Below are 16384 nucleotides of genomic sequence, written 5' to 3' on the forward strand. Positions count from 1 at the left end.
TTAGTATCCCCAAGGCAGCCAACTGTGTGCTCTTCAATGGCAGTCTATCTACTACCCAGTAAGCAATAAAAAGTCTCTGAATAAATCAATGATTCATAAACTTGGGTGCTTTTCTGTTATTAATTTCCACTCCATAGGTAGACACACTTTGTAGGCAATAAGATATTCTTCAGTTTTGTTTTCTAGAGTCTCATTCCTGTCCCCATGACCTTCAAGTTCTACATCTAAACTAAAGCAATCCTTTGTTTATTTATTATGTAAGCCAGAAGTAGCCAAGCAGACTGATGAAGATAAAACACTGCTGAATACAGAAGACAAGATTATTACATTTTGAAACTGCACTTTGTTATCTGATATTAAAGAAATAAGAACCTACCACTTTGAAAAGAATGGCACCTGCTTGACCTAGTGAGAGTTAAGACACACTGTCACACCCAGGGGTTACAACTTGTGAACTTTATAAAAAAAACATTCAGCCTATTTTTTGTAGGAAAATTCCTTGTTTTCTGGAAACCTGAAATTCATGTCGGCCCCTGGCTGACCATACATTTCATCTTTTTATTCTAATCTTTTTTCTGTTATTTAAAATTGAGGCCTGAAATCATACACTTTTTAGAAGAGAAATGTACATTTGTACTGAAAATGCAAAGACCTCCAAACTTGTCGTCTCTAAAAATTCTTCTGAAATTCAAGTAAAAATAAAAGTTTTAGTGGCTGTTGTATGTTTTCTCTGAAGCCTGAGTAGGAAAATTATTGTACAACTGACAAACATGAAACATTTGCAAATACATGATGAAATTCCATTTTACAATACAGCCACTTTCACTGACAACCCTGATCACATTTCTTACAGTCAAGTACATCATTAATCGGAGAAGGCAATGGCACCCCACTCCAGTACTCTTGCCTGGAAAATCCCATGGACGGAGGGGCCTGGTAGGCTACAGTCCATGGGGTCGCTAAGAGTCGGACACGACTGAGCGGCTTCACTTTCACTTTTCCCTTTCATGCACTGGAGAAAGAAATGGCAACCCACTCCAGTATTCTTGCCTGGAGAATCCTAGGGACGGCAGAGCCTGGTGAGCTGCCGTCTATGGGGTCGCACAGAGTCGGACACGACTGAAGCGACTTAGCATAGCATAGCATAGCACATCATTAATGTATCTAATTTGGGAAACTATGTTTAGAATTGTCAATTCTTCCATATGCTTTACCTTAAAAGATACGGAAGAGAAAGGATATTAATGATGCTGGGTTAATTCATTCTTAAAACAGAGATGGCAGAAGTTAGAGATGTAATAAGACTTGTAATTTTGGATTCATATCATTTATTAAAAAGATGAGATATGAAGGGCCTGAAGTTCTCTTTTACAGCAACAGAATTCTACTACTATGCATATATTTTAAATAATTTTCTCTCTTTTGCATTTTGTGAACTATGCAGAAATAAGTGAAAACTTTGAGTGCCTGTAAGACTAGGTACCTCTATGACCCTTCTGACATTTTAATTTTGTAAAATTTTTAGCAACTAAGATATGTTCCTAGGAAAAGCATAGGGTATTAATTTTTCCATTTTAATATAAAATACTGATGGACACGAATGAGCAACTGAGCACATGAACTGACGAAAGTTAGGCAATCATGAATGAGAACATTTGAACCACAATAATGTGATTATGGTCAAATCTCATAGTTGGAACTTTGTATTTTTTTTTTAAAAAAAAAGGTGTTTAAAGGTTCCATTTGTTTTCAAAGTCCAGTAGTTGCATAACTTTCCATAAGTGTTAATATGAGTCAAGAGCAGATCCTGAAAAAAAGTTTCCTAAAGTATTTTTATTATTTATATTTCATTTGAGACTAGAGGGAAAGTAATACTCCCCGTGAGCCAATGAGCAATGGTTAAAGTGTTCAATGGAATATGGGAAATCCATTACTCGTTAACAAAAAGGAGTCCTAGATTTGAATTTCTGCCTTACCTCTTTGTCATGATCCTATTATTCAAACCTGGGACGGGGGTTTGATTGAAAGAAGCCTTTATGAAATTGTCAAGCCGTAGTAAGCTGAATGTGAGGATATGCCATAATTTCACTCATGCCCTGCATTATAATTCATTATTAAAAGACCAGATTGGTATCAAATGTGAGAATGCAGTTGCATCTGATACTTTTGAATCTTGATACCATTAGTGCATTGAGAGACACTGTGGTTTGCCCCATCTGAGGGAAGTTAACAATTCATACAGAAGTTTCATATTATACATCTTCAGTTGATCACTCTTAGGGGACTCAGTGAGTGCTGGAGTTTTTATAAAAGATCTGAGCTTCCTGGAGTTGAACCTAAAGAGACTTTTCAAAGATTACTGCCATATTTGGTCCCTTGACAACCCTTTTTTAAAGAGAAGACAATGATAATCATTCAGATGTCATCGTTCTGTTCAGCCTAACTGGAAAAAAAAATAGTTGATACTCTATTTCAGGCATTGTCTCAATAATGAAGTGAGGGTTGTTAATCTTGTATGAAGTAATACTGTATAACAGTTTGACATTGTCACACACAGAGACAAAATATTCATGCCAATGATAAGACACAGAATCTTCACAGTGTTTATTCTACGACACTATAAAACTAGTGCTTTCACCACAGAAAAATTTCAATGCCAGAAAAACAAATCCTTTTACCTTCCAAGTATCTGATCAGTTCAGTTCAGTTGAGTTGCTCAATCATGTCCAATTCTTTGCGACCCCATGGACTGCAGCCCACCACCAACTCCCAGAGCTTACTCAAATCCATGTCTGATAAGTTAGGCCATTTCTTTCACTCTTGTGTAGCACTAAAGAGAAACACATAGGATCTATGAATTTTCATATTGTACTGGTACATGCTGCTCATTCTGAGATCTGAGGAAAGCTTCCACTACATTTTACTTTCGGTACTACAGCCCCTGGGCATTAGCTTCCATCTCACCATTTCCTTGATTACTCAGCACTAGAATATCAATGAAAAAGAATGTTTATTCGAAGTCCACCATCGTAAATCCATCTTAATACCTGAAGCAAACATCATTTTATTAACTACATAGATCTAGACTGATGTAATGAGCTGGATCAAGCACCCATGGCAGGCAATGCAGTAAAGCAGAAGGGGCAAAGACCTCATGGTACTTTGGCTTCAATTCTAGTCAAGATCATCATTTTTCAGCTATGTGAAAAAGGAAGGTTATTACTGATTGATTGGTAGTCATTTTACCAACCCATTGTGTTTCCAATTTCCCAAAGCTAAGTATAAAGTTTCAACCATTTATCACTATTCTCAAGCTTATCATTCTTCTACCACTCTTTGACTCTCAATGCATTACAAAATCCTTAATTACCGAAAAAAAAAAAAAAATAGATGCACTGGAATGACGTTAAAACATTTTTAGTGGACTTCCAATTGTGCCTGTAACTTTTCCCTACGCATCTCATAGTACATTCTATGTGTATATGGAGGTAAGTGGTGGAGTGATGGGTTCACAGCTTCCTGGAATATTAGTTTATCCTAAAATGTTTGGAGATGAAAAGATGTGAATCATTGAATTTATAAAAGTTGCACAAACACATGGAAATAATATTAGCAAACTGTGGCTTTCCATGGTGGCTAATATTATATTTCTTTCTGTGAACCTGAAGAGTAGAAAGTTTTCATTAGTATGTAATTGAATAATCTGGTTTAAAATATTTAAATTATTATAATTGAAGATTTTTTACACTGTAAAATCATGTGAGGAATGTAACAACTTTTCTAAAATATATATCCTCTGAGATAAACATATCATCTCAACTAGCCCCCAATCACCATAACTGGGCTTTAATAAAAATAGGAATGAAAATATCTCTGGGTTGCCAAGTCCAGGTGGTGGCTGAAGTACAGTATACATCTTTATCACCAGGGGTAAATTCAACATAGTTAATGAATGAATAGTAGAGTACAGGTACCAGGGGTCAAAATGGACACTGGCCACTACAAGGTTCCAGTGTGTACTAGTGGAATGTCATCCCTGGTTTTCACGTCAAAAATAGAGTCAATATGACCGTGCTAGTTCCAAGAATGCTAGACCCACAGAGACCTCTAGCTGAAACGTGTTAATCGTGGAACCACACAAGTAGCAATGATAGGTAGTAAGATTTTACTAGCTCTGTATAATCAAAAATATTCTAGAGACCAACTTGAGCTATCCACTACAGCCATGGCCTCTGGGCCAGTTTTTCAAACTTAGAGGTCCTTGAGTAAAGACAAAATCACACTTTAAAGAAGGATTTATTGTAACACTATACATAGGTTCTCTAGCCCTTTCTCCCAGTCTTCCCCAAAGAAACTTACGACGCTTTGCATTGTGAAAAGTAAAGAAAGGAATTACCAAAACATTTTAGGTTTGGGTTATAAGCAAACCTTAGTTCCAGAAACCCATTAAATCATTATGGTCTGACAGTCAGAGTAAGGCTAATAGGATAAGTTCCAAAATGGAGTACTTGCCCAAGGCCAGTGGAACAACAAACCTATTCAATGATTAGTTTCTTAGCTTAATGATGTATATTTGAATGGCTATCTTTGGCTACTGGTTGAATCCCTATACTAGCTCACTGACCTAGAGTAAAAGTTTATGGTAGGAAGGGCCAAATGCAAGATATTAGTGTTCCTCAATCCAGAGCTTAATATACTAATTTTCGTAATACATACAAATTTCAGGCATTTAACCCAATAGCAGTAAATTTGTCATGTGAAACTCCAGTGTGAGTGTTCTTGGACGGTGGCATTCATTCACAGAGATTCAGCATCTTTGCCTCTTAAATCTCTGCCATAACCAAGTGTTCCACCCAGTGTTCTAAGAAGAACATTGTTATCCTCTGCATCTACTTGATCTCATGGGGTCTGTAAGACTGCAAAAGAAGCACAAGACTTCTTAAATGCCTTCCCCTGAAAATGGTAGCTTACATTTCATTGGCCAGAACACAGTCACATAATCACACCTAACGAACTACAAAGGAAGCTGCTAGACATAACCTAGAAATAATTCTGGGAAGAATAAAAGAACAATGATTTTGGTGAATAGCCAGTAGTCTGCCACATAGGAGAATTTCAAAGATTTGTATTATGTCAAACATTTCAAAGATGTACTTCTTCCTAAACCTTATCAATAGATTTATTAGCAGTTCCTTTTGATTGAATGAATGAGGATGAAAACTGGTTTGATTTTCAGATGCTTCTCCAACAGTTTTCACCAACATCTAGTATAATCTTCTACTGATTTACAGTCCTGCTTATTTGTGGCCCTGAAAGACAGTGGAGAAAGACAATCTTTCCAATGGGCAGTCTTTGGAATTGCACCTCTTCTTATCTATTTTTTAAAGAAAGATAACATAAGAAGAGTCTCTATACTGATGTATGGACATTGACCAACAGTTTTCCCCAGTGGAACTCTCAGAATAGACCAGGGCTAAAAATATTTATGCACTATGTGACTATTTACCAGAAGGTCATCATTGTCTAAAAGGTGTTTAGAAAAACAATACAATGACAACAACAACCACACAAAGCATCGTGAAGGAAAGACATAAAAGGCTGGGGTAAGGCTTTATGACTAGCTGAAGAAACAAGGATGGTGTATAATCCAGAGACTCCAGACAAGCTGAATACACTACATGGTTATCATTTGGTTAGTCTGCTCTACAGTGCTGAGAGCATTTTCTATTTGAGATAGATTCATTATGTCAGCTGAAGGGATTTTTAAAAGTTTACATGGCAAATAGAAGGGGAAAAAGCAGAAGCAGTGACAGATTTTATTTTCTTGGGCTCCAAAAGCGCTACAGATGGTGACTGCAGCCATGAAATTAAAAGACACTTGCTCCTTGGAAGAAAAGCTATGACAAACCTAGATAGCGTATTAAAAAACAGAGACATCACTTTCCCAACAAAAGTCCATTATCACCAAGCTATGGCTTTTCCAGTAGTCATGTATGGATGTGAGAGTTGGACCATAAAGAAGACTGAGTGCCAAAGAATTGATGCTTTCAAACTGTGGTGCTGGAGAAGACTCTTGAGAGTCCCTTGGACAGCGAGGAGATCAAACCAGTCCATCTTAAAGGAAATCAACCCTGAATACCCATTGGACAGACTGATGCTGAAGCTGAAACTTCAATACTTTGGCCACCTGATGCGAAGAACCAACTCATTGGAAAAGACGCTGATGTCAGGAAAGATTGAAGGCAAAAGGAGAAGAAGGTAGCAGAGGATGAGACGGTTAGACAGCATTATTGACTCAGCGGATATGAATCTGAGGAGATAGTGAAGGACAGGGGAGCCTGACATGCTGCAGTACATGGGGTCACAAAGAGTCCAACACAATTTAGCGACTGAACAACAACAACATGTGGAGGAAAATATATTCCTCTGTGTGTGTGTGCATGAACTGGTATGTATGTATGTGTGTATTAGTCACTCAGTTGTGTCTGACTCTTTATGATCCAATGGATTGTAGCCCAACAGGCTTCTCTGTCCATGAAATTCTCCAGGGAATACTGCAGCAGTTTGTCATTTCCTTCTCCAGGGGATCTTCCCAACCCAGGAATCAAATCCAGGACTCCCGTATTGCAGGCAGATTCTTTACCATCTGAGCCACAAGGGAAGGTATTGATAAAATTTGGTGGGCATCTGTTGTTTTTCCTATAGCAAGCACCTTTCTCATTTTTACAGTCAATAAAAAACCTACTTTAGGAAACTGTATCCTGTTTAAATTCATCACTGAAGTGTAGGAGTAAACCAGTTCATGCCAATTAGATATCTCTCCTCGGAATCTGAAACTGATGCAGAAGTAGACAAGAATTAAGCCAACGAGAACCACGGCACAGATAAAAAGACAGTCCTGGGTTGCTAACTACCAGGAACCTCAGCAGCCCTCACTGTTACCCTCTCAGACTGGTTGCTTAGAACATTCTTTGATGAAATAACTGATACACAGTTGCTTGTTAGTTTTTTCCAATAAACTATCTGTTTTGGCTTAAGTGATTAGAACTTAATTATTTTCTTGAAATCAAACATAATAGGCTTAATCTTGTCAATCTACAGAAGTAGATTACAATTTTTTTTATTAGTTGTGCTCTCACAAATGAGATCTTATGTGAAATCCAAATGCACCTATTCCCCCTATAATGGCCTTAACTTATTCTCCAAAATAATGCCACTAAGTGAAAACTGGTAAGTATAAAAATATGGGATGTGTCCATATCAGTCTAATATATCCAACCTTTTCTCAGACAGATAGTACATCAACTGAATAATAAAAACATGTTTACAGGGCTTCCTCGGTGGTCTACTGATTAAGAATACACCTGCCAATGCAGGGGACACAGGTTCGATCCCTGACCAGTGAAGATTCCATATGCTGTGAAGCAATTTATCCCATCACAACTACTGAGCCAGTGCTCCAGAGCCCATGAGCCACAACTACTGCAGCCCATGTGCCTAAAGCCTGTGCTCCACAAAAAGAGAAAATGCCACAATGCGAAGCCTGCACACAACAACGAAGGGTAGCTCCCACTCATTGCAAATAGAGAAAGCTGGTGCGCAGCAGCAAAGACCCGGAGCAGCCAAAAAAAGAGAAAAGAAACAAACAAATAAATCTTTTAAAGATGCTTATAAAAATAATCAACTTAACAGTGAATAAATGCTGTTTGCACATATACATATTATTTTGTACATATACATTAATAAATGTATTATACATTTATTAATAGTATGCTGCTGCTAAGTCGTTTCAGTCGTGTCCGACTCTGTGCAACCTCATAGACAGCAGCCCACCAGGCTCCACTGTCCCTGGGATTCTCCAGGCAAGAATACTGGAGTGGGTTGCCATTTCCTTCTCCAGTGCATGAAAAGTGAAAGTGAAGTTCCTCAGTAGTGTCCGACTCTTAGCGACCCCATGGACTGTAGCCTACCAGGCTCCTCCGTCCATGGGATTTTCCAGGCAAAAGTACTGGAGTGGAGTGCCAATGCCTTCTCCGTATTAATGGCATAATATAATATAATATATTATATATATTATATACTGTAATATAATATAATATATTATATTATACTACTATAATATATTATATTATACTACTTGCTGATTCATGAATATGCTATGAATTTTCAGGCTTTCAAGAAATTGTTTATGTTCTTACCTTTCACGAAATAACTTCACAATTCTCAAAGTTTAAAAAAAGATCTACTTATTTTTGAATTCCCAGCATATACATCACCAACCTTAAGGCTCACCTAAAGAAAAAAGAAATATTTTATTATGAATATTCTCATAGGATATGATTACACTTCAATTCCAATTATATAATATATAATATAATATAACACATATCATTATACAAAATATATTTATATATTATATTATATATTATATATAAAATATATTATATATTATATCAAGGGTATAATATAATATAATATATTATACTACGGTATAATATTACACCATTAATATATCTTATATTATATAATATATTATATATAATATAATATATATAATTATATATTATTAATTATAATATATAATATAATGGTACTATTAATATATAATAGATGTATTATATGTTAATAAATGCTGTTTGCACATATACATTACATATTATATATAATATAATATGTAATATATAACAATTACATATGAAATATATTTATATATTTATATATATATATAATGTATACAAATATATAAATATATAAATAGATTAATATATATTTATATATTTATATATTGAATATATTTAGAAAACATTTATAATAATTATTATAGATATATAATATATATAATATATAATATTTATATATTTATACAATATTTAGATATATAATATATATAATATATTACATACTATATAATATATAAAATATTTATATATATAAATATATAGAATATATATATTCTATATAATATATAATAGAATATATATAGAATATATATAAAACAATATATTACAATTATATATAATTATATAATAATAATAATTATATATATTACAATATATATATTACAATATATAATACAATATATTATAAATATTATATATAATATATATTATATATAATATATATTTTTTAATTTATATATATTTATATATATTATATATGAAATGTATATATGTATATATATGATTATATATATGTTATATATATATAATATATGTATATTAAATAAATGATATATACAATCTATATTTATATATTTATATAATATTTATATATAAATATACATAGAATTGTATTATATATTATATATTGTATTATATAATTGTATTACACTGTATATACATTTTCTACATTGTATATACATTATATACATTGTATATACATTGTATAAATGTATATAATATATACACATATATCATATATATAATCTATATATATTACATATAATATATTATACATATTATATATATATTATATATAATATTTATATATTTATGTATAATATATATATAGAATATTAATGTATATATATTTTTATATATAATACAGAGAATATATATTATATATTGTACTATATATTGTATTATATAATTGTATTACACTGTATATACATTGTATACATTGTATATACATTACATACATTGTATATACATTGTATAAATGTATATAATATATACATATATATCATATATATAATCTATTTATATTATATATTATATATAATATATAATATATGTATATTATATTTAGTATATATAATAGATTATATTTATACATTTATATAATATTTATATATAAATATATATAGAATACATATATATTATATATTATATATATGATATATATTTATATATATAATATTATATATATTATATGTAATATATATTTATATATTATGATATATAAAATATTATATAATATATAAATTATATATTATACTATATGTTATATACTATATATTATATTATACTATATAATATATTATATAGTATAATATATATTATAATATAAAATATTAATATATTATATATTATAATATATATTATATATAATATATATGTATTCTACATATTTATCTATATAAATATATTTATATAGATAAATATATTTTTATATATAAGTTTATATATATAATACATTATAATATATAATATATATTATATCATATATGTATTCTGTATATTTATATATATTTATATATAATATACAATATATATAGTTATAATATAATTATAATATATATAATATTATATATAATAATTATATTATATATATTATATATAATATTATTATATATAATATATCATATCATATCATATAGTATAATATAATATAATATATATCATTATATTAAATATAAATATATTTATATTATATGTATAATATATTATATATAATATATATTATATATTATATCAATGGTATAATATAATATATTATATTATGGTATAATATTATACCATAATATATACATATTATATTATATATTATATCATATATAATATAATATATTATATATAATATAATTATATATAATATATTTTAATATATAATAAAGTATAATGGTATTATTAATGTATAATAAATGTATTATACAGTAGTAAATGCTGTTTGTACATATATATTACATATTAATGTAATGAAGCTTTATAACATTGCCCAAGGCGGATGATTTATTATGGCTGCAAGAAGAGTGGTAAAACATCATTCTTTAAAAGCTAGAAGAAAGTCACTTGTTTGAATATTGGGCAAGCATTTAATATAAGTATCATATGAACTTGAGAATTCTCCTCCTCTTAAAACTTTAACCCGAAAATAACTACCTGAAATGGAAGGCTTTGACATAAATAGAAAAGCCTGGAATCTTTGGGTAGAAAAGTATGCACGTTAAAACATGAGGAAATCATATACATGCACAAGAATGAAGCATAGCAAAGAGGATACATATTAATTTCTCTTGCTTGGCATCCATAGGCAAAACACAACATTACAGTTCATCCAAATATAGCATGTATTTCAAATTTGCTCCAAGTAATATTCTTTAATTAGAAACTGTTGTATAAAATAAATGTGTGAGTGTGCCTTTGTTTGAAACAGTTAACATTAAAATATAACTTTTCATTCAATTTTTATTTAGTGGATTTTAGGAGGAAAACCCATTATATTGGAAAACAAGGAGTCATTGTCTAAAAGTGGTATAAGTTTTCAAGAGCTGTTAAGGTAAAAAATTCTTTAAGGAAAAAAGTGATATGTGAAGTTAAAATGCATAGAGAACCAATAAAAACCGAACTGGGAAGGTAAAGTGAACTACAACCCTTCCTCTCCTCTCAGTTGCCACCCAGGCAATCACTTGCAAAGCTTTGACCGATTTACCTTCTCAGTCATATAAACTATAAGTTCTTTTCCCAGTTCCCATCATCCACCAAATTGACCGACACTACTTGCTGATTCATGAATATCCTATGAATTTTCAGGCCTTCAAGAAATTGTTTATGTTCCTCCCTTTCAGTAAGTAACTTCACTTTCTTCTCAAAGTTTAAAAAAGATCTACTTATTTTTGAATTCCCAGCATATACATCACCATCCTTAAGCCCCACCTAAAGCAAAAAGAAATACTTTACTATGAATATTCTCATAGGATATGATTATACTTCAATTCCAGTATTTATCAAATTTAATTATAATTAGTTGATTATGCAGCTAATTCCTTAATAAGTTCTTCAGAGCAAGGAATTCTGCCTAATTTTTTTTGTTTCCTTTGAATTTAGCACAGTGTCTTGTTCATCAGAAAGATGATCAACAAAGACATGTTGCTGCTGCTTCTGCTGCTGCCACTTCAGTTGTGTCCGACTCTGTGCGACCCCATAGATGGCAGCCCACCAGGCTCCCCCGTCCCTGGGATTCTCCAGGTAAGAGTACTGGAGTGGGTTGCCATTTCCTTCTCCAATGCATGAAAGTGAAAAGTGAAAGTGAAGTTGCTCAGTCATGTCTGACTCTTCACGACCCATGGACTGCAGCTTACCAGGCTCCTCGCTCCATGGGGTTTTCCAGGCTACAGTACTGGAGTGGGGTGCCATTGCCTTCTCCAAAGACATGTTGAGCCTTGGTAAATACAATAAGGGGATAAGAGTTTTAAGAAATAGTTGGTGGTTACAACTGATCAAAAAATGGGCAGAAGAACTAAATAGACATTTCTCCAAAGAAGACATACAGACATCCAAGACACATGAAAAGGTTTAATATTACTAATAATTAGGGAAATGCAAGTCAAAATCACCATAAGGTATAATTTCATACCAGTCAGAATGGCCATCATGAAAAAGTCTGAAAATGGCAAATGCTGGAGAGGATGTGGAGAAAAGGGAAACCTCTTACACTGTTGGTGGGAATATAAAATTGGTTCAGCTACTCTGGAAGACAATATAGAAGTTCCTCAAAAAACTAAAAATAGAGTCGCTATATGATCCAGAAATCCCACTCCTCAGCATATATCCAGAGAAAACTAAGTTGAAAAGATACATGTACCTCTATGTTCTATAATACAGCAGCACTATTTACTGTAACCAAGACATGGGAGCAACCTAATAAATGTCCATTGACAGATGAATGGATAAAGATGTGGAACATATATACAATGGAATAATATTCAGTCATAAAAAGAAAGAAATAATGTCATTTGTAGCAACAAGGATACAACTAGAGATTATCATACCAAATGAAGTGAGAAAAACAAATACCACATGATATCACTTATATGTAGAATCTAAAATATGACACAAATGAACTTACCTGTTAAACAAACAAACTCACAGGCTTAGAGAACAGACTTATGGTTGCCAAAGAGCAGGAAAGGTGGGAGAGGGATGGATTGAGGGTTTGAGGTTAGCAAATGCAAATGCTTATATATAGATAAACAACAGAGTCCTACTGTATAGCACTATCCAGTATATTCAATATGCTATACTGAATTATATTCAATATCCTGTGATAATACATAAAAGAAAGAATATGAAAAAGAATATATATATGTATAATTGAATCACGTTACTATACAGCAAATTAACACAACACTGTAAATCAACTATACTTCAATCAAATATTTTTTAAAAGAAATATTTGGTGGTTATAGTGAAAAATGAATTGATGATACAAGCAGTGCTAAAGTTCATGTTTTGAGGATGCTCTCTATTCAACCTTGTAACAGTTAAGATTAAAATAAAAGAGAAAAAATTTTAAAGACAACCATGTTCAAAAAATGTAACAGAACCAAACCAAAACAAAATTTGATGTGGTAGGTGTAGCTGAAGGCACAGAACTTGCAGGCTTCAAGTTATCAGCAAGTACATATGATCAGTTTTGATCACACAGAATATCTCCTCTCCGCATAAGAAGAGAGACTGGGACATAAAAAACTCATTTAGCGATGGTGTGACTATAAACTGGTACTGTAACTCTAAGAGTAGTAAAATGCTCACACGTGTTCTGGGTGATAAGTTACTTCAGTCGTGTCCGACTGTGTGTGTCCCTATGGACTGGCTCTAGGCAAGAATACTGGAGTGTATTGCCATGCCCTCCTCCAGGTGATCTTCCCCACGCAGGGATTCGCCTGCGTGTCTCTCACATCTCCCAGGGATCCGCCTGCGTGTCTCTCACATCTCCTACATTGGCAGGTAGGTTCTTTAAGATACCGCCACCTGGGACGGCCATGCTCACACATGTAATCCAGCAATTTCATTTCTGCGTTTGTAATCTAGAACACTTTGCACATGTGCACAGAGATTTTTCCAAGGCAGTTAAAGGTACATGTTGGGGAATCAAGACTTTTGGGTTCAAATCTCGCCTCTGTTGCCTTCAGTTACACACCATGGATAACTACTTAACCTTTCTGTGCCTAGGTTTCCTTATTTCAAAAATAGAAATAATAAAAATACCCACCTCTTGGGGATTGTTGTGAGGATAAAAACGTATTCAACATTTGTGTAACTCTTAGAATAATAAAGACTCAAACCATTGCGGCAGCTTTGGTTCTGTTTAAAAAAAAGACAAGCCCCAAATGAGGTCACTTAATCTAAGCCCCACACAACCAAACCAAGACTTTAATTAGTTGCAGCTCTCTCAGAAACAGAATCTTAAACCAATCCATCAGCATTAGGAAGGTAATCTCCCCGAAACACCCCTGCCATCTCCTAAGGAAAGTAACTACACAATTAACCAACCTGCTTTTTTGGTTTTCTGCCTCAATACAATAAGGTCCACCTTCCTGCTCCCTCTGACTATAAAAGTCTCAGTGTGTATATCTCTTCAGAGCACCTTTTATATCTGTGGGATTGGATGCTGCCAGATTCAAACTTATTTTTATTGAAATAAACTCTTAAAAATGTTCAGGTGTCTCAATTTCTTTTTTAGGAGTTTTGGCGTCAGAAGAGGAAACTGAAGGCGGCCCGGCCCTCAGGAGCACCGCAAAAACGGAGGTACCTGTTGAGCCCCTTGAGCTTCTTGCTCTCTCGCTGCCCCGGGAGGTTGGGCGGCAGTTCGCGGATTCTAGCTTCCCAGCTTGTGTTATTTATGAGCTTTCAGACTTTGAGTACTTCTTTTTCCAGAGGAGTTCGAGAAACTAGCGTGAGTCGACTGGGTCTGACTTAGGAACCGGACTGCGTCTGGGGACGGACTGGGTCCTGCCTGGAAATCGGACCGGGTGGGGAGATGAGCTGGGTCCGACTTAAGCTGAGCTGTGATCCAACGGTTGTTTTTAAGCCGAATAAGCTGGTTAACCTTACCAAAAATAATCTTGAATTATAGTGGTCACAGTAGAGAAATTTTAACCATTTATGCGGCATCTTAGAGAAAAAGGAGTCTCAGCCAAGCACTCACCATAAAGTGTGAGTGAAGTGAAAGTCCCTCAGTCGTGTCCGATTCTTTGCGACCCCAAAGACTATACAGTCCATAGAATTCTCCAGACCAAAATACTGGAATGGTTAGCCTTTCCCTTCTGCAAGGTATCTTCCCGACCCAGGAATCGAACCGGGGTCTCCTGCATTGCAGGCGGACTCTTTACCAAGTAAGCTATGAGGGAAGCCCCCACCGTAAAGTGTGGAGGGATAATTATTTTTTTCTCCTCTTCAGTTTCTAGTGACCAGGATGAGACCCACTGGAACACTCTGCTCACTCCACAGCCTGCAGATGGGCTCCTGGGAAAACTAATGGAGGCTGAAAGGTGAGAATTCTCAAAGACAGGTCTCCCAGATGTCTTTCTGTGGTGCCTGGTCAAAAGAGGAAGGTAAAACTTCACATTATTCCTTCCTTTCAGATTGCAGGCAAAAAAATTAAAAAGAAAATGTAAGAAACTTAACCTTTTGGCCAACCCAATGGATCTTTAAATTGTGACTTGCGAACTTGCTATTGGGTACCCATTAATTGTCTATCTCCATGCTATCTAGTCTCCAAACTAGAGACTAGATAGGGATTGGGATTTTCCAGCTAATTTTTGTTACTGAATTCTGATAAATTTCTATTGCAATCTGAGAAAAAACTTGGAATAATTTATATCCTTTTAAAGAATATGGTCTACCTTGATGAATTGTCTATGTAAGACTGAGAAAAAAGTGTCCAGTATTTTGTTATTGGGTGTTGTGTTCTATAAATGTCAGTCAGATCTAGTCAATAAATGATACTTTTCATCCTTCCTGATTTTATAGTTGCTGGAAAGGAAGAGGGTGTTGAAATCTCCAACTAGAATGTGGATTTATCTGTATCTCCTTGCAGTTCTATCAGCTTTTGCCTGTTTTGATACTCTGTGGCCCTGAAAACATGATGGTAAGATGTGTGAAATTGAAAGGTTCAATAATTTAAAATAATGTCTCATTCTTTGAATGGGCCTAAGTCCTTGGACTGTGACCTTCAAAAATGTTTTGTAGCCTCCCCCACCTCCCCCATCCCCAGCCCAAGAGCTAAAACAGGAGCACTAGAGGGAACTGATTTGGCTAAATGCCCTTCCCCGGGTCAGAAAAGATCTGATTAAGTCCTTTCCTGTGGTTAGTAGGCCTTTGCTACAGAGAGCATTGTGGGAATAATTCCAAATGGCTGCTTTTCTCCTCTTTCTGTCAGAAACATGAGAGGATTTTTCTTAGATCTTCACCTTGAGAACAGGGTAATAACCACGAAAGTATTGGATCCCCACCAAGACTGGGTCCACATGAGTTTCTCTTTCTCTCTCTCTCAAGCTAGTTCATAGTTGGCCCCCACCAGTTCATCAAAATGTTCCTTGATAGTTTGAGAAAAATGGAAATTGTTATTGGGTGATATCTAGGAAGATGCATTACCCCAGAGTCTTCCTACCAGTTTATGGCCCTAGTGGCTTCTGCTCCAAATAATAAGTTATTGTGACTGT

General features: G+C 33.8%; 1 long non-coding RNA gene across 1 annotated transcript; it reads right to left on the reverse strand.

Annotated features, from left to right (window-relative positions):
• Positions 1-5732: 5732 nt before the first annotated feature.
• Positions 5733-14685, reverse strand: LOC145510488 (uncharacterized). The gene is made up of 4 exons (XR_014057054.1): positions 14473-14685; positions 13933-14024; positions 8199-8292; positions 5733-6836 (listed from the first exon to the last, which is right to left on the reverse strand). It is a non-coding gene; the product is annotated as an uncharacterized LOC145510488 (long non-coding RNA).
• Positions 14686-16384: the final 1699 nt, after the last annotated feature.

Source organism: Giraffa tippelskirchi, chromosome 6 (assembly GCF_054371585.1).
Source record: "Giraffa tippelskirchi isolate mGirTip1 chromosome 6, T2T-mGirTip1v1.2.pri, whole genome shotgun sequence".
Classification (NCBI taxonomy): domain Eukaryota; kingdom Metazoa; phylum Chordata; class Mammalia; order Artiodactyla; family Giraffidae; genus Giraffa; species Giraffa tippelskirchi.